The sequence below is a fragment of the Bubalus kerabau genome, chromosome 9, assembly GCF_029407905.1.
Source record: "Bubalus kerabau isolate K-KA32 ecotype Philippines breed swamp buffalo chromosome 9, PCC_UOA_SB_1v2, whole genome shotgun sequence".
Lineage (NCBI taxonomy): Eukaryota > Metazoa > Chordata > Mammalia > Artiodactyla > Bovidae > Bubalus > Bubalus kerabau.
In genome coordinates, this window is record NC_073632.1 from 58518934 (window position 1) to 58543380 (window position 24447).

Below are 24447 nucleotides of genomic sequence, written 5' to 3' on the forward strand. Positions count from 1 at the left end.
CTTTAAGTAACAAATGATTATCCTTCATATTGAAAGTTTGAACAATATCTGCCATTTGTGAATGATTGTTTTCTAGCATGGATGTTATGATGAGTGTTATTGTAATGGCATTGCATATATGCTTGTTTGTCTGATGATATCTGTTCATTTAAAGGATTTATCACCATCTGAAATCCACCCTTTTCCTTTTAGTCCGTTGGTGGTCTTTATTCAGAATGCCCTTTGCTTGCTCTTTGCCCAGCCTGGTCCATTAGTAGCTGTCTTTTCTGGTGTTCATTCTAAGCTTCATTTTGGTCTTGGCTGTGTGCATGTGAGGTCAAATGACAAAAAAGTGAAAAATCCTGCCATCATGTAAGCAAATGCCCCAGCTGACCTACCAAGTAAATTTGCTTTCTTTAACAAACTGAATTCTATAGAAGTAGTTGTGCACAGTACAGACTGACTGTAGACCATCAGAAGGAGGATGTGCCCGCACTTCTAAGAGATCTATTTCACCTTGATCTTGAGTTCAAAGATCATTCAAGTTGTGGCTCGCTCTTTTCTTCAGCAAACCTGTGTGATTCAAAAAGTAGATAGACTGGGCTAGGTGGAGAATTCCATCATCTGCCCTTTTGGCTTTCATTCAATTAGCAACCAGGCCACTTTTGCTCCTCCCTGTCATAGAGTTCGCAGGGCAGATTAGATATTCACTTTGAAGGGTCTTAGAGTTATGGACATGACACTTTAGTTTTTTTCACCCTCTCAGGACGTCTTTCATTTTGAATTTCTAAGCAAATTGGAAAAAAAAAGTTGAAGCAGCTTTTGTCTAATGTGTAGTGTTAAATAAAAATTATTAGCAATTCCTGGCTTATATTGATTTCAAATATTAAAAGCTCTGGAAGCCTTTACTGTTTGGTTATATGTAATCACTCTATCTGTTTTGGTGAATAGTGTACTAGTCTTCCAAATTCTGACCTAGTTCCTAAGATAGCTAATGATGTCTTTTTTTTTTTCTCTTGGAAGATCATTTTGAAGAATAGTGTATGCACATTAAAATATTTTTCTTACTACAGAATTAAAGTTTATTGTAGAGAATATAGATTATGAAAAAAGAAGACAATAAACATCACCTTTAATTTTACCTTCTACAGATAAGCACTCCATGAATGCATGCATGCTAAGTCACTTCAGTTGTTTTCAACTCTTTGTGACCCCATGAACTGTAGCCTGCCGGGCTCCTCTGTCTGTGGGATTCTCCAGGCAAGAATACTGGAGTGAGGTTGACATGCTCTCCTCCAGAGAAGCACTCCATAATTTGAGGTATTTACTTTTAGAAATTTTGCACTATGCATATAAAAAAATGAATGTTATTTCCTTATCAGGGCTTAAGGGGTTAAAAGGGAAAGAGGATTATTTCACTTCTTGCTTACATTTTCAGCTCCCTCTTGGTCCCCTCTTTAACAGACTGTCTCTGGAGTGATTCAGGATGCTGAGGCAGTTGATCACTGAATAAATCTTCCATGACTCTGAAAATGTTACAGTATTATGCAGTGCACACAACGCAGGTTGCAGCTGAGCTGCTCTGTGGCCAGAGATGATCTCTGGGTAAAGAAACTGCTTGGAATTACCCAGGGGAGTTTGCATTTCTGTAGCGAAACAGTGAGCACAGAAATGGAATTGAGTGACTTGCTCAAGATTTCGGCCATATAAACACTGAACACGGGCTGGGAGAGCATAAGATAAAAGAAATTTCAGTATCTTTTGATTCAGGGGAGAGAAGGACACCTTATAAATGTCATTCATTAGACAGCCCAGAAACAGGCATTTCAAATACATCATCAGATGGCTGGCAGGATGGAATGTCCTGGAAGCCCCATTTCTCCTAGTGCCACTGTGAACAAGAGAGCCATGTAGCATGAGGTAATGTCTGCTTCAGAGAGCCACGGAGCTTCAGATGTCGGCCTGTCCTCTGTGTCGACGTTGGGATGTGGGAGATGGGGTGGGGGGAGGTGGGGAATGGGAGTGTGGCGGGGAGACCCTTCAAAATAGGTTCTCTGAGAGATCTGTATCCTCAGCTTTTGGACAGTGAGAAATCAGTTCTTGCACTTGGATTTAAAGGAATATTTTCATGCCATTGTGACCATCAGAATCACTCTGAAATCTAGCCCTCCAAACTGTGAGCTACTTGTCTTCTTTAATTTTTGTGTTTTCAGTGTTGAGGCAGGTGCCTGAAATATATTAGATGCCCAGTAAAAACTTACTGAATGAAGAAATGAATGAATGTGTGTAGTTAACAATGATTTAGAATTAGCTGCGGCAAGTGAAGGGCATGGGCATATACAGCAGAAGATCCTTTTCGTGTATATCATCTCTGCTTCATGTACCAAGAAGAGTAAACTCTTAAGATACGGGCACTATGGTATAGTCCATGGACGATGCAAACTGTCAGCTTCAATTCAGTACACAGACTTGTTTTCTAGGGGTGAGAAGTGAAGGAGGGATGGCAGAGGTGGCTCAGAGTACTACAGATGTTCTTAATGGAAATGCCTTTGGGAAGAAATACTTACCAGACACACAACTGCTTTGGTTAAAGGACATGGTCCTGTACACAAATTTACTTGCCTTGTTTGTGGAGACATTTGAACTTGACAGTCTTGGTGTGGTAAAAAGCTTCTCTGTAGGCCAAATGTGCTGAATGTACCCACTCTCTGGGGGTAGGGTGGGGGATCAGGGATTTATAATTTCAAAAGCCCTCCCCTGTGATGTGGACACAGGTGGTCTGCACCCAGGCATTTAGGAACCAGTGGTATGGAGGAAGGAGTAATGTGACTTTTCCATTTTTCTATAATTTATGTGAACCATTTAGTCTTAATGTCCAATTACGATGCAGTGCCATAACAATCACCACATGTATGTTGTTAAATGTGTGCCTGATTAACTTTATTACAGGTTGTATCTGAAATAGCAGTAACTATACCTACACGGGGTCTCGGTCTTCAGAGATTTTTATGAGTAGGATATTAGAAACATAAAGGGAGCACAGTTGAGGGTCGGACTTTGTAAGTTTTCACATGTATTTCTGTGAGGAAAGTTAAGCTGTAACTCGTTTGTTATCATTTTTAAAAATTAGTTTTTAATCTGTAGAATATTGTTGTTATCTCTCTCATAAAATGTGGACTTTCATTTCCTTTGTGATGAATTTGGGAGAAAGGAAAAAACTGATCTAAAAGTGCACAGAACAAGGAAAGTTCTGTTGTGGTGGCAGTTTCCCCTTTACCATGAGATTGCTCTGATATCAGACTGTACATTGGTGTCCACACCATCTGCCTGGTGACAGTGAGGAGTGGCCAGGAAAGCTTGAACCAGAAGCCATATTGAATTCACAGATCCATTCCAAGGAAAGAAAGAATGTTCTGCTCAGGACAGACTCTATAAATGACCGATGTGCCCTGCATTCTACCACACAGCTCTATTACGCCAGAAATTGCCAGGCACTACTTGTTTACAGCACCCGTGACCCCAGATGCGACCTTCTGGACAGTGGTCTTGAAGTCAGATTTCAGCCAGTTACCATCATCTTGTCCCATTCCATCACTGGTGGCTCAGATGGTGAAGAATTTGCCTTCAATGTAGGAGATCTGAGTTTGCTCCCTGGGTCCAGAAGATCCCCTGGAGAAGGTAATGCCTACCTGCACCAGAATTCTTATCTGGAGGATTCTATGGACAGAGGAGCCTGGCAGGCTACAGTCCATGTGGTTGCAAAGAGTTGGATATGACTGAGCAACTAATGCTTTCATTTTGTCCCATTCCAGTAAAAAAAGAGAAACAAGAAAAAGGCAAGTTGGAAGGATTAGGTAATATATAAGTATACCAAAAAATACATTTTGGGAGATGAGTCATTATCTTGTACAACTACTGAAGTTGGTAAATGGACCAGAAATGTCCGCCCCAAGTGCCACAGGGGGCTGAACAATGACATAGGTCTCACCTTCAAGACTTCACAGTTTGTCAGGCCTGCTCTGGGTCCAGCTGTCACTGGAATCAGCAGGAATCTCAACTCCTAAATCACTCAGCCACTCACTGACACCAGTCCCCTTCCCTTTTAGTGAAGGGCTGAGCTCCGACATAAAAGGGCTGCTCTAGCTGCCTTTCCACCTTGAGGGATCCCCAGGGAGACTGTGAGGCTTGTGCAAAGCCTGGGCCTTGGTGCTCAGGACCACCTGACCTCACATTCCAGCCTTAACACTCACTTCTGGTGCAACACTGGGCTGATTAGCTCTGAGAGACTTGTTTATTTTTTCAATTTTCATTTTAAAATTATTTTTAAGATTGGTGTATAATTGCTTTACAATGTTGTGTTAGTTTCTGTTATACAATGAAGTGACTCAGCTATATACATATATCACCTCCCTCTTTGAACCTCCCTTCCACCCCCTGCCCCATCCCACCCTTCTAGGTCATCACAGAGCACCAAGCTGAGTTCCCCGTGCTGTACAGCAGCTTCCCACTAGCTGTCTATTTTACACATGGTAGTGTATATATCCAAGAGCCTTGTTTCTGTAGGTGGTAAACAAAGAGGATGAGATTCACCGTGCAGCATTGCTTTGAGGATTAAGTGAGCTTGTATAGATGCAGGGCCTGTCACATGGTCAGGTATCACTGAATGGTGCCATTTTCCTTTGCAAGGGGCTGTGGAGTTGGCCCAGGGGACCCAGACACCACAGTGGAGGTTCCATAGGTTCCTTTATGCCAGTGCAGAGGGACCAAAGTGGCTTTCCAAGGGAGGGGCTCTCCTATAAATCAAGCCTCTCCCCCAACCCCCAAGGGTAACTGGACAGTTGTCTATAACCAGGAACACTAATTTGGATCTGAGCACTAAACTGTACCAGAAAACATGCTACCAGTCTCACAGTTCTATGCTCTGTTAATACTCAGAGGCCTGACTGGTACCTAATGGGGCTATGAGGGCACCGCTTTCTGTGTATGCAAGGGAGGAGGGGCGACAAGAAGACCAGAGACTGCTAAGGGTCAAGATTAGGAGTTGTTTTATGGTTCTGTTAAGAACCTGCAGTTGTTTACAGCGGTGAATTTAAGGGATAAAGCAGATTCATCAAAGATATTTTTATGGCAACAGGGGTGCCTTTTGAAGGTCTGCTTTTCCCTCCCTTCTTATTCCTGCTCCCTCTCACCCTGGCATCCCTTTGTGACCAAGGCTATTGCCCCCAAACTGTACCCCTGCCCCTCCCCCTGGGGAAACTTGCAGAAAACCACAACTAGCCAGATCCTCCATCCTGTTCACAGCACAAAAATCAGAGAATCTAACCAGAAGAAAGTTGGTGCAAGCTGGGTTCAGCTTCAGAAGCGGGACAGAGGTTGCCTTGCAGCCCATTACCATCTCACTGTAATAGTAAGATCTCTCCCCGCCATGCCATGATGGTTTGACCCACTCCTGACCCAGATGCCAAAGGACCATACAAGGGCAGAAAAGAGGTGGCACCCCAGTTTCAGGAAGAACTGTGCCTATTCCCAGAAATCCAATACATTTGCCTCCCTTTCATTAACCTTGCCTTTAAAACCTTGCCTTAATTGCACCCTGGCTGAGAACTTGATTTTCTGAACTAAGTTCCTGCTTCTCTATGCTCTAGTCCTTGAATAAATCTTGCCCTGCTTGATCTTAGCTTTGGTTTCATTTTTTGGCTGCTTGACTCAGAAGCTTGAAAAGAAACTCCCTGGCCGAAAAAGAGGTCTCTCTTCAGGCTAGGGCCCAAGGAGGGTCTATATGACCCAACTGGTGTCACCTTCAGGGTTTAATAGCGCCTAAGGCAAGCTCCCCCTTGGCTGAAGGGCATTTCTGATCCACCCTATCTTCATTTGGTCTTGTTCTTTAGTCAATTCTGTGACACTTTGTCTATCTGTGCTTTGTTGTGATATTTTGCAATGTTTACTAATTATTTAGCACGTTTGCTTATTTCCTTTAAGGAGAAGTAAGCTTTTAAGGATTGTAAGCTTCAGGAGGGCAGGGAAGAATTTTCCATTTTTGGTCATTCTTTCAGATCCTAGTCAGGGGCCCTGTGCATGCTGGTAAGTGTGGCAATAAATATCAGTTGGGTAAACAAGTGTTCTGGTTTCTAGAATGATGTTGGGTTTGGTCAGTGAATTCTTATTATAAGAAGGACCAGGATTCATTGTGCGGGGGCATATTTGCTTTATTAACTCTTCTGGTCACCTTAACTTAATGCAGAACATTCAACATGATTGAATCTTCACTCACTAATTAAGGAAGGATGCCTAGAATGATGGGCATCACAGACCGGAAATTATCCCTGGTTTTACTTCTAAGAAGAGGTGTAACTTTTTAGACAATTCACTCTAGCATACACTGCTTCAGCTTCTTCATCTGTGAAATGAGTGTTGAGTAGACATTCATTGTAAGTTTCTGGTATTGTCAAAGATTTTACTCTGTTTAAGTATTTTTAAGATTTCTTTTATAATTATGAGTGCTCATTATATATCCCATAACTGTCTTGGAAAGTGTAGAAGCTGAATTATTCAACCTTTTAAAAAATTACATTTCTAATGAACAATTTTTAGTGTTTTCACCTATTTTGGATAAAATTACAAAAATATTCTGATAAAATGAAGGTTTTACCCAAGATGAGGATTCAAAAAAAGTATTTAAAAAAATAAAAAATGCCTTTCTAGTATTTTTTATGAAAAAATATTTTATAGCATTTTACTATTTTAAAAATTTGCATTTATCTTAAAAACTCAAAACTCAATGCTATAAAGCTGTGAAAAGAAGAGAGACTGAAAAAAATCTAATATCTAGAATAAATATATTTTTTTCTGGTAAAATTATAGACAGTATAATGAATGTTCTGCCTGATTAACTTCCGATTACAACATTCTAATTGGAAAAGTCCTTCAGGTAAAATAGGACAAGCTGTAGTCTAATAATAGGCTGAGAAGCCTGGCTTTATGGACACAGTCAGGCATTGAGTATTTAAGCTGATACCTAGGGTGCTAAGTTCTGGGCTGGAGACTTATAGGGATACAATACATTTTGGTAGATTCCACAGGCCATAGCTTCTTAAGTAGGACTTGTATTTCCTACACAGTACATATCTATGTCTGTATTTACCTCTTTATTTCTATTGACTGAGTAAATAAATCCACCCAACCAAACCCTTATTTAAAAAAACCCAAAACATAGAACAGTAGTAGTCTTGCAGTTTCTCTTCCAACATAATTTTCTAAATTCTTCTTACTCTGAAAATTTTAACTTGGCTGTCTGTCCTTGAACCCAGTGACTGACATTCTGTTAACTCCTGGCCTGCCCAGATTCTTAGCTGAAAGCACAGCATTTGCCTGAAGACAACATCTTTGAGTTTATTCCATGAATATGAATTCCTTTAAAAACCAGTTGGAAGGAAAACACAAAAAAAGACACGAATGAATTATTTGGATTTCTTTTAGGACCTGTACCTGAGTTTATTTTCAGGCCCATCTCAAAATTTTGTATTTATTTATACATGGACTGCTTTGTTCCAAAAGAGACGTAAGGTTACTCTATGCTCTCTATTATTCGTTCTCCTGTGGAACTAATTTGAGCAAATCAACCAGATAGTACAAAGTGGATCCTATGCTGGAGCTGTGGCGTACATGCAACTGTCACTGAGAAACTGGAAGGGTGCTGAAAAGCCTTGTGAAGCCAGGATATTTCCACCCGCCTTGACCCTCCCATGATCAGATTTCATTAGAACCACTTCTTAGGCATTTTAGCTGGGTTAAGATGTTACCTGGGAGAGATGCCAAATAAACTAATCTGTGTTAATGTGTTATATATCTGATTAATTCATGGTCGCAAACACAATGCCTGAGGGGCCAGACCAGTAGCTTGTGAATGGACTGCTGACTGGGGAGGGCTGGACAGGAGCAGGTACCCAGCTGAGGTTTGGCACCTGTAAGTGTGTAGGCCTGGGGTCCAGGCAGCCATTTGCCTTCCTTTTAAGAAAGATTAATGGTGGCTCAGACAGTGAAGAATCTGTCTCCAATGCAGAAGACCAGGGTTTGATCCCTGGGTCGGGAAGATCCCCTGGAGAAGGGAATGGCTACCCACTCCGGTATTTTTGCCTGGAGAATTCCGTGGACAGAGGAGCCTGGCAGGCTACAGTCCATGGGGTTGCAAAGAGTCCGACATGACTGAGTGACTATCACTTTCACATTCAATGTCTGAAATATCCCGATTTTTAAAATGTTGATCATTCTTTCAGAATTTCTGGAAACACGGCATGGCCTTATAAAATCTCTCTGGCCAACCTGATGTGGTCAGGGCTCATTGGCCTCTAGTTTGTACCTCTGGATTTGTGCCTTCCTGGTGTTGTATACTGGAGGTGAGTCTGGAAGCAGGTGACTGTTTTAAATGTTCTGTGAGGAGCTGAGTGGAGAAGGGGCCTGTGGATAACACCCAGTCACGGAGCACGGGATGTGGGGTTGCTGGGGCAGGACTCAGGTCCCTCAGACCTGACTGGAGTCAAGTCTAAAGGAGGATGAAGGCCAAGAAGGGTTGGCTGGGGGCCGTAGCCTCATTTCTTCTGCTTGGGATGAGACTTTGAGTGACTTGGAGGCTTCTGTCATCTTCAGTAAATGACACTCATTTTCCTTTGATGTGGAAACAGCCATTGTCCTGGGTTGGGAGAGCTCTGTGTGTTCCAGGTTCTCAAGGTGTTCCTGAGCAGAGCAGATACCAGGGTCCTCCCTATCAGTGAGCAAGCAAACCCCTGTGAGAGACTTGCTGGCTGCTTCTCAACCAGAGGATTAGCGCCGGTTTAAAGGAACACAGGAGGACACTTCGAAGAGTGTCTTCTTGGCACTGGAGTCAGCCAACAGCTGGCCTTCAGGAGAAATGCAATCCTTTAATTCAGGACCAAAAACATAATTTTTCAAACAGGTCCCCAGAGTCCACCGTGACAGTCTGGCACTTATGACAAGGAGCCGCCTTCAGAGCCCGGTTCGATGTGAAAGCTCTTCACGGCGCCCCAGGCACTAGCCTTATTGGTGGATGGGGTGTGGGGGGTAAGGGCGATGGGGGGTTGGGGAGGTGGGGGGCACCCCATCATTGCCAGGTGACCTTGACAAGTGAGATTATAACGCCGATCAAGCCTGCTGGGCACGGTGTAGGGGTGTGTGGGTAGAGGTGAAAGAGTAAAAGGAAGGCAAGATTATCCTGAACAAGATTAGCATTTGAGAAGTGGCTTGTTTTGTTTTGAAGGAAATACAGGACAGTATAAAACTTCCGGTGCTCCCTTCCCCCACCCCCGCTTCCTGGTCTGGCCATTAGGGGGAGCTCTGCGCTTGACTAAGATGCATAGATGGCTTACTTCAGCAGACATAAGCGCTCAGTCCTCATTTTCTTTTTCATGCTGTGCCTTTGTCCTGCAGCAACAAGTTGTCGATTTAGGATATTATTTCAGGAATGGCTATGAGAATGCACTGGGGTTGAACACAAAGAGAAGTAGTTGTGTTGATTTTGGAACAAGACGAATTTCTGTTGGAAAAGTAGTGTGTGTGTGAAAAAGAGAGAAGAAAAAGAGAAAAGGGGGCGGAAAGAGGAGAAAGAGGGAGAAGGAGAGACGAGGAGAAATTGTAAGTTATTATGAGACAGATTCTATGTGGCTTAGAGTCTTACAAGGGCTATTTGTTTTCAATGATGGGACCACTGCATTTCCTTGTCAGAGACACTGATCAGAGTCCTAGGTTAATCATCACATAGCAGCTGATCTGCTGACCTGTACATCTCTTGGAGTTAAGAACAATCAACGATGGAGAGCATTGTTCAACAGCGGACAAGTGAGTGGTTTAAGTGCTGGTACCCATGGCCAAGATTTTACATGGTCCATTTTGGTTTATGCTGCTGGTTTCAGTGTACTGATTTAATCCCCAGTCAAGATGAGGATCTGGAAATATAAGTAACTGGTACCTGTTCTGCAGCTGCACACACGGAAACACCATGCGTGTTGCTTTTGTAATAAGGAGGAATCTATTCTACATTCTCTCCCCTCTTCTGCCTCATCTTCCTGGGCTTGTAGTTGACTTGCTACTATTTATTTTCATTCTCACCAGTTAGGAGGGAAATGGAAGAAAGAGGAAGTCCATGAGTTTGACTATGTTAATTTACCAGCTGTTTTTGTGAAGCAAATAACCACAAACATCTTTGGCCAAAATGAAACACACATTTTGGGTACGGAATTTGATGATCCAGATAACGCTAGGCTTTCACTAACAGCTATATGTATATTTCCTAAATAGCAATATCAGCAAAACATCCCAGGCATTGAGGTGGGTAATAATATTTCTTTAAAATACTTAGGAGAAGTGAAAGTCATTTCAAAACACTTTAATTGTCATGAAATGTTTCCACTTCTCACTTAACTTTTTCTGCCTCAAGGTCCCCTTTACTCAGACTGTCTGAAGCATGATTTAAGTTTTTGGAAGCAGCTGATGGTGGCATAAATCTGGCCAGACAGGGAGGGTGCTATGGAACTGGCAGTACATTCTGCCAGCCAGTGTGCCTGAATGTCACAGGAAACTCTTCAGAATGAAGCACACAGGGACTACTGGGTATCCTGACCAACACAGACAGGTAGAGAGTCATCCCTCGGTATCCATCGGGGGGACTAGTTGCAGGACCACCCTAATACTGAATTCCTCAGATGCCCAAATCCCTTATATAAAGTGGCATAGCATTTATATATAACCTACACACATCCTCCAGTATATTTTAAATCATCTCTAGATTACTTATAATACCTAATACAACATAAATGCTATGCAAATAATGGTAAATACAATGTAAATGTTATGTAAATAGCTGTCTGTGTACAGCAAATTCTAGTTTTGCTTCTTGGAACTTTCTGGAAATTTTCTCCCCCGAGTATATTCGATCCATGGTTGGTTGAGTCTTTGGATGTGGAACCTGCTGAAAAGTAGCATCGATTGTATATGCAAAGGAGGAAATGTTGGGTCATGTATTTAATTTGGGGATGTACAATTTGAGTGTGTTTTGGCCACAGGAAGGGTGATACTTGGGCAGTGTTCCTCAGAGTGGGGTTTTAGCAGTTGGCCAGTCGTGGGACTGCAGGCGTCTCAGTCTCACCTCTGACCAACTGCAGCAGAGCAAGGGAATGTTTGCTTTAAAAAGCGTTCTGAGTGATTCTTTGCATACTAGGGTTTGGGAAAAACTGGTTTAGAGGACTCTGGGGAAGCTATTCTGAGAGGAGAGAATAAGGAATTTGTGGGGGCGGGGAGAGCAACATACATCCCAGGCCCTTCCACCTGCATCCTTATATATCATCAAGCAAGAGAAATGTCAGTGAAAATATGGAAGCACAGAGAGGTTAAGCAGATTGTTCAAGGTCACACAGCTGGTAAGAGGCTGAGCCAACCCTTAATTCAAAAGTTAGTGCTCCTTTCACTAAACCATGAAACATAGACGATTTTCAATTTCCTTGTCAAAGAGTCCCCAGGCATCAGTCATTATAACCAGGCATGCAAAGAGTTCAATTTCTATTTCTTTACATTTTTTGGATTTTTCTCAATCTCTTGAGGGGGATTTGACATCTGTCAGCTGTGGAACCAACCCAAGCTGTCCCTCACACTTCAGAGCAGCCACCCTTTTCCTTGGGGTCATTCTGGAAACTTGGGGCAGAGGAAAGATTCATGTCACATCTCCAGGGGAAATTCAGACTCCACATTTTAGTTGGTGTGATGTAGCATATCTCATACCAATCTTTGATTTTCCATCATTTGTTGAAATAGAAATACAGACTCAGGTGAATTTTGGGTGAAATGACTCTCTTTGTAGGTTTGGCAGGACTCATTATTTTTCAGAAGATTTTTAATTTACAAAAGAAAAGCTCTCTTTGAAAGGGGTTTTCTCCTGAGCATTTATTGCCAGTCAAGGACCTGGCCTCTTAGCTTTTGAGTTCTTGAAATGCTTCCTAGTGAAATCTTACCTACAGCATTTGTCTTTCAGATCGAGGGTGGAATCAACACAAATTAGTGAAAAGATTATAGGCTCTGGAGGCAGACAGAAGCAAGCTATTGAACTGTTTTGGGCTCCTGTTTCCTCAACCATTAAATAGGGATTAAAAAAAAAAACCAACCTCAAGGGAGACTGTGCTGATTAAATGAGATACAAGGTGTGAAGGGCCAACCCCAGCATTTGGTGTATCAAAGGACCACTGCCATACACCATGATGCCACTTCCTTCCTTTTTTCTGAAGAGGGAAGGGATAGGCGATGTCCATGGGCTGGGAGCAGCAGTGGGGGAAGCTGAGATCAAACACAGGACGGGCCGCAGCCAAGGGGACCAGCTGACAGAGACCAAAATGTAAGCATTTCACCTTTACAAGACATTTTGTTGTTCAGTTGCTAAGTCCTGTCTGACTCTTTGCGACCCCATGAACTGTAGCATACCAGACTTCCCTGTCCTTCACCATCTCCCGGAGTTTGCTCAAACTCACGCCCATTAAGTCGGTGATGCCATCCAACCATCTCATCCTCTGTCGTCCCCTTCTCCTCCCGCCTTCAGTCTTTCCCAGCATCAGGGTCTTTTCCAATGAGTCAGTTCTTCGCATCAGGTGACCAAAGTACTGGAGCTTCAGCTTCAGCATCAGTCCTTCCAATGAATATTCAGTGTTGATTTCCTATAGGAATGAATTGTGCTCATCTCAGCTTCTTTGGCTCCAAGCCACAGCCTGCAGTGCAGCCCTTGAATGGTGCTTTGCTCAGGCTCCTCTCCCAGTTCTGCCACTTATTCATTGTGCAACTTCTGGCAAGTTACTTTCTCAATTTCTTCTTCTGTAAAATGGAGGTAATAATGGTGCCCACTTTAAGGGCTGTGTTTGGGATTAAAGGTGAAGTGCTTCTGCAGTGCCTGGAATGCAGTAAGTGCTCCATAAACCCTATCTCACAGCCTCCCATGCTGTGCAGTATTTACTTTTATTATTCACAGAGTGCAGTTGGAAAACCTGCTTTAACTCATTGAGGTCCTCTTTCTCACCCTGAGGGTGCAAAGTTAAGTAGGGGTGAAAGGCATCACCCAGTGTTTAGAGGAGGAGAAGTGTGAGGAAGAAAGGTCACTTGCTGATTAATGGACTGCATGCTTCCAAATCTTATTTCGTTAAGGCTCAATTTCCTTCCATCTATAAAACATCCATCCTTCCCATCTCTGATTCTTTGTCATAACTGTCTTACTAAGAAAATTCACATTTCTCTTTAACCAAGTTTTGTATCCTCTTTTGTCCCCTACTAATTATATTGACACATCTAGCAAGGGTAGACAATCTTACTTTATCCCAACTCTCCTGGTGAGAATGACTAGAGCTGGTGGACAGATTACAGGCAGATTCTTTACTGTCTGAGACACCAGGGAAGCCCTCTGTATACTATTTTATATATAGTACTGTGTATACAAATCCCACCATTCTGAACAACTGATATGGGCTGAAAAAAGCTACTACGTTGGTGAGGAAGGATGCTTCCTGGGAACAACAGCCTCCTCTTCTTAACCTAATTGGCTGCAACTTTTGATAAATCACAATCTCTTCATCAAACTGTGAGATCACAAACAGAACAGATAGAAATACAAGATTTTTATTCAGGTCCTACAACTAAGTAAAAGTTTGGATTGAGTTACCAACTGCTTGGATATTTGTGGGCTGTTCATAAAGAAATATTATACATATTGTTAAGTAAAAGGGAAGTGGTGATGTAACTTACAATAATATATTTCTACATATTGTTGTGTATCTTAGATTGACTATTTTCAGAACGCAAGCTATTGGATATTTTCTTTCTGTGTTGTGATACTACAGAAAGATATATTTGAGCATAATTGGAAATTTCCAAATGTAGAATAGCTTTAGAATTCTTAGTGTTGAAAGATATTTGGCTTAAGGTAGCATACAGTTTTGTTTTAATTGACTTTCATTTACGTGTGAAAATTTGTAGGACAGTTCTTGACTGCCATCAATAGCGCCTTTATCAGTTAGGGGTTGGGGAAGATTTTGAGTCCAGGATGCATTCGTTCTGGTAGAACAGATAAACTCAGAGTAAGGAAGCAACTAACTAAAATGTACCAATGTGTCTCTTGCAGTTTCCTGTGGATTGAGCATCTATTTAAATGAAATAAATGAGGACAATATGGTGCTGAATTGAAGCCTTAATTAAACATTAAGACAAATCTTTTTATTTGGGAAATAATTTCAAACTTATAGAAAAGTTGCAAAAATTAGGGCAGTATAAAGAACACTGTAAAGTCTCTGGCCATATTTACCTATTGTTAACATTTTCCCCCATATGCTGCATTATTTGCTCTCTCTTTACATGTACATATATTTATACTCTCCGATATGATATATGTAAATGTGTATATACTCAGACTAGTTTTTCTGGACCATTTAAGGGTAATTTACATATATTATGGTCCTTTATCCCTAAATACTTCCGAGTGTATTCTTAGCACAGGGATATTTTCTTACATAACCACAGTACAACTATCAGCTTCAGGAAATTTAATGTTGCCATAATACTTTTTGTCTAAGCTAGTGTCCATATTTTAATTTTATTAATTGGCCCAGTAATGGCCATTATAGCTTTTTCCCCCTCAGTACGAGATCCAGTCTAGGGTCAAATATTGCAATTAGTTGTCACATCTCCTTAGCCTCCTTTAATTTAGAACATTTCCAGAGCCTTTCTTTGTCCTTTTGACATTGGCATTTTAAAATACAGCCCTCCATCTTTTTTTAATGGAACGTTTCTCATTTTGTCAGATGTTTCCTCCTGGTTGGATGCAGGCTACATACTCTTGGTGGAAATGTTCCCTAGGTAGTGTTGTGCAAACAATGGACATCTCCCCTCCTTGGTGATGCAAATTTTGGTCCTCAGTCAAGATATTTTCTGGTTTTTCCATTTTATAGCTACCATACTTCCCCCTTGCAACTAATAAGCAGTCTGTGAGTAGGCACTTTAAGAATATCTTGCCCTGCATGGATATTTCCTTTAGATTTCACATCCATGGATGATTCTTGCCTGATCTGATCTTCACACTAATGATTAGATGCAGACTTTTTCATGGTAAATATCAGGCAGTGAGCAAGTCGTTAGTTTTAAATGGTGTGTAGCCAATAGCCAGCAACAGCTTTGAAAGAGTAAAATTTCCCTTTGCTGTGCTGTGCTGTGCTGTGCTGTGCTGTGCTTAGTCGCTCAGTAGTGTCTGACTCTTTGTGACCCCATGAACCGCAGCCCACCAGGCTCCCTTGTCCATGGGGATTCTCCAGACAAGAATACGGAAGTGCATTGCCATGCCCTCCTCTAGGGGATCTTCCCAACCCAGATATCAAACCCAGGTCTCCTGCATTGCAGGAGGATTCTTTACTGACTGAGCCACCAGAGGAGCCCAAGAATACTGGAGTGGGTAGCCTATCCCTTCTCCAGGAGATCTTCCTGACCCAGGAATTGAACCAGAGTCTCCTCCTTTGCAGGCACATTGTTTTACCAGCTGAGCTACCAGGGAAGCCCTTGCTTTGTAGTCCAGGACACCAAGTCATGTGAAAGTTAAAGCCCCATTTTTCGTGCCAGCTAGCACCAGTACGAGATTCAGATGAACAGGCTACCACATACTCTTTGCATTTGCCTGTCTTGAGCTGCTGATCTGGGCTTGGTGAGGGTGGTGTGGGTGGTGATCATTACAGGGCTCAGAAATGAATTTATTACCTGTTTGTCTCCTCTTAGTCCCATCACAATAGATTGATCCACACCTGGGATTCTCAGGGTGTCCTTTGCTTAACCCCCAACCCTTTGGAAGGGAAGGGGGTGGTGGAGGGTGGTAGGGTAGAAATACCAACTTCGCAAGTATTGACAAAACCTCGCGGAGACAGGATAAATAAATAAATAAATGGAGGCAGGCAGCCAACTCGGAGGAGCCTGCAGTCCAGCCCCCTGTGGGGACTCTGCACTTTGGGGACCCCAATTCGCACATGACAAGCAGATAAGCAGGGAGACTGCGATGCTGTGCCTCTCTGCCCCAGGGGGGTGTTGCTTTTCCTGTGGCAGAAACTATCTGTGCTCCCAGTAAGTCCAGGAACAATCTCCACTTATTATACTAGCTCAAAACCCAGGACTGTTTACAGCCTCCCGCCGATGAGACACTAACCCTCGCTCATTACGGTCACGGTGGGGACTGATCTGCACCGCGCTCGCCTTGCATGGGGCCCACATTTTCATCCAGTAAAATCACATGTTGTTAACTCAATCTATACAGCGAAAACAGCATGAATAATGGAACCTTTAATCCTTATTTCTCAAAATTAGATTTCCACTTTATCCTTCTCCCCTTTCCTCTCTTTTAAAAAGATTTCTTCTCAGTGCCAAGCAGAATAGATGTTGTCTAAACCTGAGTTCTAAGCGGATTCTGTGGGATTCCATTCCACTACCAATTTCGGGGTGAATTGATTGTGTTTCTTCCCCTGGTCACTTCGCACGTGACTCTGGAGAAATTAACATCATCCCTGTCACAGGGAAAGAGATGGGCCTGTTGACACTGGGTACAGCCAAGGGAGTGGAAACTTAATATCTGATTCAACACCTATCTGTAGTATCAGAGCATGAAGAAGCTCAGAGCCTGGCTTGTTTTCTCAGTCTTCCTCTCTATACAGATTTATTGGCTTGGAATTATTTTTGGTTTTAAATCAGAAACCAGCAATACTAAATCAGACTTCAGAGATGGAGTTTGTCAAAATCTGGTGTGGGGCATTAAGACACCTTTGTTAATATATGTAGTATTATACAGCGTGCAATCTAAGGGTTGTATCAAAAAGCTTCAATCTGTTAAATTTTCATTATATCGGATATATGTAAGTAAAACCAAATGAACTGGACCCGCTTTAGTTGTTAGGATAGACTGCATAAGATAGATTGCATGTAGGTTGTGTGGATTGACTGCCCCTTCCTTCTGAAGGTTCAGAAATGGTTACCCACATTTCTAAAGTACCACAACTCTGAATCCCTGAACACACACACACATATACTTCTTTGTGTATTATTGATAAATGGATTCCATTTGCGAATCCAGTCCTGACTCTGCTCATGTTTGCTAGATAACTGTGGTCAAGTTCCTCATTTCCTCATCTGTAAACGATGGACAGTCGTGAATCCCACCTTGCAGGGCTATGCTGGGCCCTAAATGTGTTCATGCACATACAGTGCCAGCCTGGTGCCTGGCTCATGCTAAACGTGCAATAAATGTTAATTGTCATTCCCAGAGAGGGAGTTTAGTAAAGAGTGCATGAACTGAACCCTGACTCATATGGTTCCTGATCTAAAACCACAATCTTAAAAAAGCCAATGAAACATTCTAGCTAAAACCAGGTTGATGTACATCAGTCATCAAGGCAGCCAAAACAGATCAGTTAGCCAGTGATCTGTTCATTTCATGACTTTAAATCTATCTTCAGAATTTCTATAGAAATACCTTAACAGTGTATCTCTTTACTGTCACTCCCGGATCTTAAAGAGATATATACAATATTTTCTCTTCCAGTTGCTTCCTTCTTTGGATGGCTTATTTTTAACAAATGAAAGCCTTGTTTAATGTGTTTGGAGAGATGTAAAACCTTCATTAGTGAAAAGTTCCTGGTGGGAAACAAGTTGCAGCTCACTACTGTGGGTGCCTTTTCGTCACAGCAGGCAGGCCTGCAGTCCCGTGGGTGAGGCTGACCATGCCCTGCAGGGGCCCTGGTTCTCCGGCTGTCAGCGTTTGCTCTGGGCACACACTGTCACCTGCGTCTTTTCCTCATTTTAGTGATAGAATATCCACCTAGAAGGAAGAAGGGTATGTGAGTAGGTCTGGTGCCCGGGTGCAAGCAGAGCCCTCTAGGGTACCACCAGCTTCCTGGGTCATGGGTGGCTGGCCGTGGCCAGGCTTGTCTGTTCCTGCGACACCTTGTCGCTCTAGCAACACCTATCAGTTTGTACCATCCAGGTATTTTCTAAGCATGAACATAATGCCTTTGTCAGAAAAGCAGATATTCCTGTTTTCACTTTATATCAAAAGAGATAAAGGTGAAAGAAAGGAAAAGATTCACCTCCCCCCCAATCCTACCTGTGCCTGCATCAGCCAAGGAGCCACTTTCTGAATGTGGGAGGGGGTTGATTTCAGCATTTTCCCCACCTGGTTGCTTAAGCCTTCTTTTCTGGTTTTATTACTTGTCAGTCAGTTTATAACCAAATGACAAAATGACCACCAGGAATAGCTTTATATGCATATGGAGCCTTCTGAGTTGCAGTTTCAAAATCTCCTGTATGACTGTCATAGGAACAGGATCACTGGACCATTCAAGATACACCCAGGTATATGTCCATGAGGTTAGTGAGCTGGGTCCAAGCTGAAGGTCCAAACAAGAGAAGAGCCAAGGGGGGCCAGCACATGTTAGAGAGAGCAGCCCATCCTCCATCCCATCCATTACATGCTCAGTCATGTCCAACTCTTCTGCGACCCCATGGACTGTAGCCCACCAGCCTCCTCTGTCATGGGATTTTCCAGGCAAGAATATTGGAGTGGATTGCCGTTCCCTTCTCCAGGGGATCTTCCTGACCCAGGGATCGAACCCACATCTCCTGTGTCTCCTGCATTGGCAGGTGAATTCTTTACCACTTGAACCATCAGGGAAGCCCTTGGCCATCCTGAGGTTCTGAATTTCCCAACGTTCAAGAGTGTTGAGCATAACCTATGGTGACTTCTCCTCACTTTAGAGGGACCATGACTATAAAGTCAGCCTTGGTCTTGTCCTTTGCCTTATTGTTATCAGGTGCCCTCCCTCCATCCCTCCTTCCGGGAGCACAGGCCCCAGTGAGGATGAGGTAAGCTGTCTCCCAGGACCATGTGGAGCTCAGGGCTGCTCACCCCAAGAGGGTCCATGAGCAACCGGGCAGCCTTACAAGTGGTGCAGGACTCCATTCCTAGTCCGTCCGTTCAGACCCTGCCGCAGATTTGATGACAGGACACGTGATGTGTCATTGTCTAGTGATGTGTCATTTTCTCAGAAACTAAATTTGGTTTAAATGAGGCTAAGGTTTCAGTAGTTGTGGTCCAGAATCTTGTCAAAGCGTAATTGTCATGAAGACAAGGAAGATGAATAAAATGGGAAATTCATCCAATTTTTATTAATTGGTGGTAGGTTCTCTCTAACTGTATACAGAACACTGGTGTCTCTCCCTCAGTGGAGCCTGTCCCTACTCCCTAGTGTAAGTGCTGTCTGGCTTATCATTTCAAGGCCAGGGGCAAGGTCCATAGAAATGGGGCTGAATAGTATTTTATATGCCGATTGTGGTTATTCCGATGAAGTCCTAAGCTGTGGCTCCTCTGTGGTAAGGATGTAATAAGATGAAGTCTTCCTAACTCAAGTGAGTTTATATTTAATTCTGTATCTTAACTCCATTTTGGAAATGGGAAAAATAGATCCAGAAAATGTCAAGATTCTAAAAAATAGAATAGTTAAATAAGGGTTAAGTAGTTAAGAAAGTTAAATTCAGTGTTTGTTTCTGAGTTTGTAATGAATTCAGTGCATATCATGACTCTATAAGTCAGAAGTATGCAAAAATTCAGTTGACTTTACTTTGTACTTTAGGAAACACCTTTTAAGCAAAGAACACTTGTCCTTCAACTATGCCTTACCAGTGAAGCATTTGTATTGATATTGCAAATATGGGTTAGTGCCAAATGGCCCCATAACATAACTGCATGTGTGGCATGGTTTGGTGAGTGAACGATGTTATGTCGGGTGATGTCCATGGGTTGAATTGATTTCTTGTGTGCGTGGAGTGTGTGAGCTGCATTAATGTAAACTCCCCTATGGTTTGTTGAGCTTTGATTTTCCATAAAACATGTGCTATTCCCTTATAAATTCAGTAGATCCTGTAAGAAAGGGTAAGCCGTTCAAAAGGTACAGAAATGAGTCCAAGTCTTACCCTTGGTGGGGTCACCTCTGTGGTGTTGTGTTAACTCAAGATCTGGAAGAAATGAAAGGATGTGACCAAAGCTGGTGCCTTGTAATTTTGTCCAACCTGCATTGTGACAGTCTCCTGAACTGTGAGTAAAATACAACACTTATGTAGGAAAGAGGAGGCGGTGGTCCTTTTTGAGGTACCCAGTTTTTAATTCCTCCTCTTTCCAGCAGGGGGTAGTCTGACACCAGAGTTGTTTATAAAAGGAGTGGGAAAATGCTCTCAATCCTTAGTCACTTAGCTTACTTCTCTGGAGGGAGAGTCCTCCAAACCCCAGACAGATCTTGCTACCTTGGTGGATCAGACTTGTCACTGAAACACAGTGTTCAGTGATATTAGCACAAAGGCAGTCACTCAGCTATTTTAAACTGTGTCTTAACTGCAGATGAAAGAAAGGAAAGCTAGCTTTAAGTCTCTTGCATGAACATCTCGGGCTTTGGCAGATCCACATGTCTCTATTCTCTAGGTGTGTGTACACTGCTTAATTTCCTCTCTTGGGAGTCTGTCTTTGAAGGTGAGGGTGTGGGCCCCAGAGCCGCCACCTCTGAATCATTGCTCTGATTGAGGCTGTCACCATAGCGAAGAAATGTCTCATCACCCCTTCTTGATGGCTGAAGCCAGACTAGACTCCTTCTCTAATTAAAGACAAAATGGTTCCCAGTTTGCAAAGCTGTTCTTAGATGTTAGAAGCTTGAACATGTGCAGCATATGCTGATTCCTAGAAAACAAAGTGTGTGTGTGTGTGTGTGTGTGTGTATTCACGCTCAGTGGTGTCTGACTTTTTGTGACCCCATGGACTGTAGCCCACCCCAGGCTCCTCTGTCCTTGGAATTTTCCAGGAAAGAATACTGGAGAGGGTTGCCATGTCTTCCTCCAGGGGATCTTCCCAACCCAGGCACTGAACCTGCATCTCTTGTGTCTCCTGCGTTGGCAGGCAGGTTCTTTACCTCTAGTGCCACCTCAGAACAAAGTGGTCTGTATATAAATTTGAGTGTCTAGATTTGTATTGTCAAACATGATAGCCACTAGCCACACGTGACCTTTTGTTGGGGGTGAGTGGCTATTGGATCCAACTGTGCAGATATAAAACATTTCCATTATCTCAGAAAGTTCTGTTGAACTGAACTGGTCTAGAGGCGGCATGTGTGTTCTTACTCTGGGTCTTGAAATAGAACAAAAGACGCCCCCTCCACATCACTCTTTCCATTAGCCAGCTCACCAAGATAAATGCTGGAAGGGGACTCTTCCTTTGTTGAGGGATCCAGTCCAGTTCCCTCTATACGGACCTAAACTATTGATAGTGTGGTGATAAATGTCTGTGTCTACAGGGACAGTTCTTGAATGCTGCCTTCTTTGTGACTGCTTTAGCCCAGTCAGCTAAACATAGGCAGCAGAGAACATTGGTGGTTTTTTTTTTAATAATCAGAAAGAAGAGAGGAATTAAATTGTAAATGAGCTTTGTGCAATCTCTCCTCAAGCAGCATTTCTTTTACCTGAAGTGTTAGAAAAGGAGACTGCTCTTGGAAAAGAAAAAGGCCGTCAGTCTGGTTCACAGTTTTGTAGTTCCTGCAAACCCTTCACCATGTTCATCCTCTCTCCTGGTTCCTGATCAACATGTAAGGTTTTTTGTAACACTTGGACAGTGCTTAAGTGAGAGCGCTTATTTAAAAGACTGGAAAACCTTGATTTCTAGGCTAATTGCAAAGAAATGAGAGAGGTACAATTAGTGTAATAATTAATGGCACTGGCTTTCTCTCTCAGAAATGTCCCAATTTGGGTGATAGATTGTATGGTCATGTGTATGTTGTGTAGCAAATCCTGAATGTTCACAAATTGACTAAATTTGGGAACACCGTTCTTTATATTTTAATTTTCCTCCCAACTGCCATGAAGCTGACTTTCAGCATCTCCAGGTCTGTTTTTCTCTCTCTGCTCTAATCAAAAATTTATCACCCCAGGAAGTCTCCCATCTTCTTTTAGCCCCCATACTTGTTTCTTTTTCTTTTCCTGCATCATCACCTTAAAACTCTGAGAGAGGATTGTGTGATTCCGTTTGGATTTAATGCTTCTGAAAGAACACCAGTCTTGTCAGCACAAAGCCATTCTTTTGTTGTGATGTGCATTGTGCTTTTACCACCGTAACCAATCCTATGCTTTGTGCCTCAGTTTCCCCATGTATTAAGTGGGGATGCTGATGCTTGAAAACTGACTCCTAGGAACATGATGAAGAGAAACATGTTTTTTGTTTTTTTTTTCTTAAAAGTGCTTTGAAGTTTCTAGATGAAAGATATTGCCAGCATTCAAAGCATTACTTAAGAAAGACACCAAATTGTTTTACATATGTATATCGCTTAACATCTTGAAAACACAACTGTTCTGAAAAAATCCACCCCTCCTGCTTTACTTCAAGTCCTCACACCAATGACTTACAAGAATATCAGTGGACGCTCATGCCCTCACGAAGAGCTGGCTGTACCGGTTACAGGGTCTTCCCTTTCCTCTCAAACACTTGCAGACAGAGGAAGAGGGGCAGATTTTGTCAGGGCACCATAAGTCAGCAGCTCTGACAGAAAGCCGCCAAAAGCCTTGACTGGTGTGCGCATGATTTCATTTGCATTTTGATTTCTGTGATTTCACTGAAGGCACGAGTTGTCTCTGCCAAATATCCCTGGTCTACCGAGGGATGCCAGGTAGAACTGCCCAGAGCAGCCTGCCTTGTGAGGACCGCCACGGCAGCACAACCGGTGCATCCCTAAACATTCAGTAATAAAAAATCTGTTGTTCTTTGGTCGCCAGGATTTAACAAGCCTAATCCCTAGGAGAGGCGATAAAAATTCATTAATCTAATTAAATACTTCTTATTGCCAAAGTGACTTTGTTGAGTAGCTTTGCTGAAGGATAAGTGCAAAGTAAAATGGGGTCCCAGCAGAGAAACAAACGTTAGACTTGAGCAAGCTGGTGCACGCTTCATTAAACTCATAATTATCCTTTGGTTCTAAGTAGCTGATAATATTTAATGAGTATCCAAGATAATTTAAAGAAAATGTTTACTAATGAGGTACAAACAGTGCCATGGAACACGGATACCTAGGGTGCCATAACCGTGTATCTTCTTGCTGAATCTTGTTCATTGGCTTTTGGGAGGGAGACCGCCAGCATTGTGACAGGCATTTGAACCCAGTGAAGTGAATTTGATGGTAAAAACACACTGCTAGGAGCCAAATGTGTGAAAAGTTCTAGAGACAGAGAAAATGATAAGGAGTTTATTATTAGAGAGTTGGGAAAATAAAATTATCAAGGAAAGATCAAATACCATGGTTTGTGAGAAATAGTTGAAGGGCTTGGGTGTTTCTGATCTTTGAGGAGCCGTCCCATGGAAATTAACTATATTTGTCTTGACTGACAAAGCACAAAACGCGGACCAATGGGTAGAAACTCCAAGGAAATAGATGTGTAATCATCTGAAGGAACAACTTTCTAGTATTTAGAACTGACTAAAAGTAAAATAGTCTACTTTGAAGGGTATTTTGAGGTCTTGAGAATTGATTGGGGAAATAGTGAAGGGAATCTTCGAAAGTTTGCTAAATATTGCCGTCTCCTCTTGCTACAGGAGAGTTATTCATCTCTTGACCCGCTTAAGAGCGATGGCATGACTTGTTCCGGCCATTGAGATGTGAGTAGAAGTGACATCTGCCACTTTCAGGAAGACGTTTAAGGGAAAGGGCATGGTTTGCTGTTTCCGTTTTTTGCTCGCCACAACAAGTGTCAGTGTGCGGTCAGCCTGGGCCCTGAATGAACATGGTGCCGAGCAGAACCACCACTGACCCACGGTAGACATGTAACCTGAGCAGAGACAAACCCTGGAAGTTTTTTAAACCCCTGGGATTTTGGGGATGTATGTTACTACAGCTTATCAGGCTATCCTGACTGATACAGACTATATTCTGGATGAAATGACCCCAAGACTACTTCTGCATCAGAGGTCTTATAAAGATTGTCACGAAAGCAGTTACCTGTGTGATATCATCTAGATAATCTTTTACTTCTAGCTATTTCATCCCTTCTTTTGTCACAGTTGAGGTGTAACTATCAGAGGTGATAAAGTCAGTGAAAACTTTTGAATTGCCAAAATTACCCTTGAAAATAAAGACATCCATAAACAGCAATAAATGTCATAGTATATATACTATTTTATAAATGCATGTTATGTGCGCATTTATAATAAAGTGGTTGGGTTGTCTTTAAAGATCACACGGCAAGACAATATATATCTTTCAGTTCTAGAATTTTGCACAGTGTAGCAGGAAGCTTATACTCACTAGGAAAGTGAGGCCAAACTGAGGAAATAGAAATTAACGTCTCTGTCTCATGCTAATTGGAGCATATGCTCATTGAGTGGAATGG

General features: G+C 42.4%; 1 long non-coding RNA gene across 3 annotated transcripts in view; it reads left to right on the forward strand.

Moving 5' to 3' along the window:
• LOC129619917 (uncharacterized) overlaps window positions 1-24447 on the forward strand; it is a 200582-nt gene that overhangs the window by 52488 nt on the left and 123647 nt on the right. The window contains exon 3 of one of the 3 annotated variants that reach the window (XR_008698286.1): window positions 23654-24123. The exons of 1 other annotated variant lie outside the window; for it this stretch is intronic. This is a non-coding gene — a long non-coding RNA (uncharacterized LOC129619917). Of the gene's footprint in view, window positions 1-1130; window positions 1273-23653; window positions 24124-24447 lie in introns of those variants that run through there. One more of the 3 variants, XR_008698287.1, reaches the window with a different exon arrangement.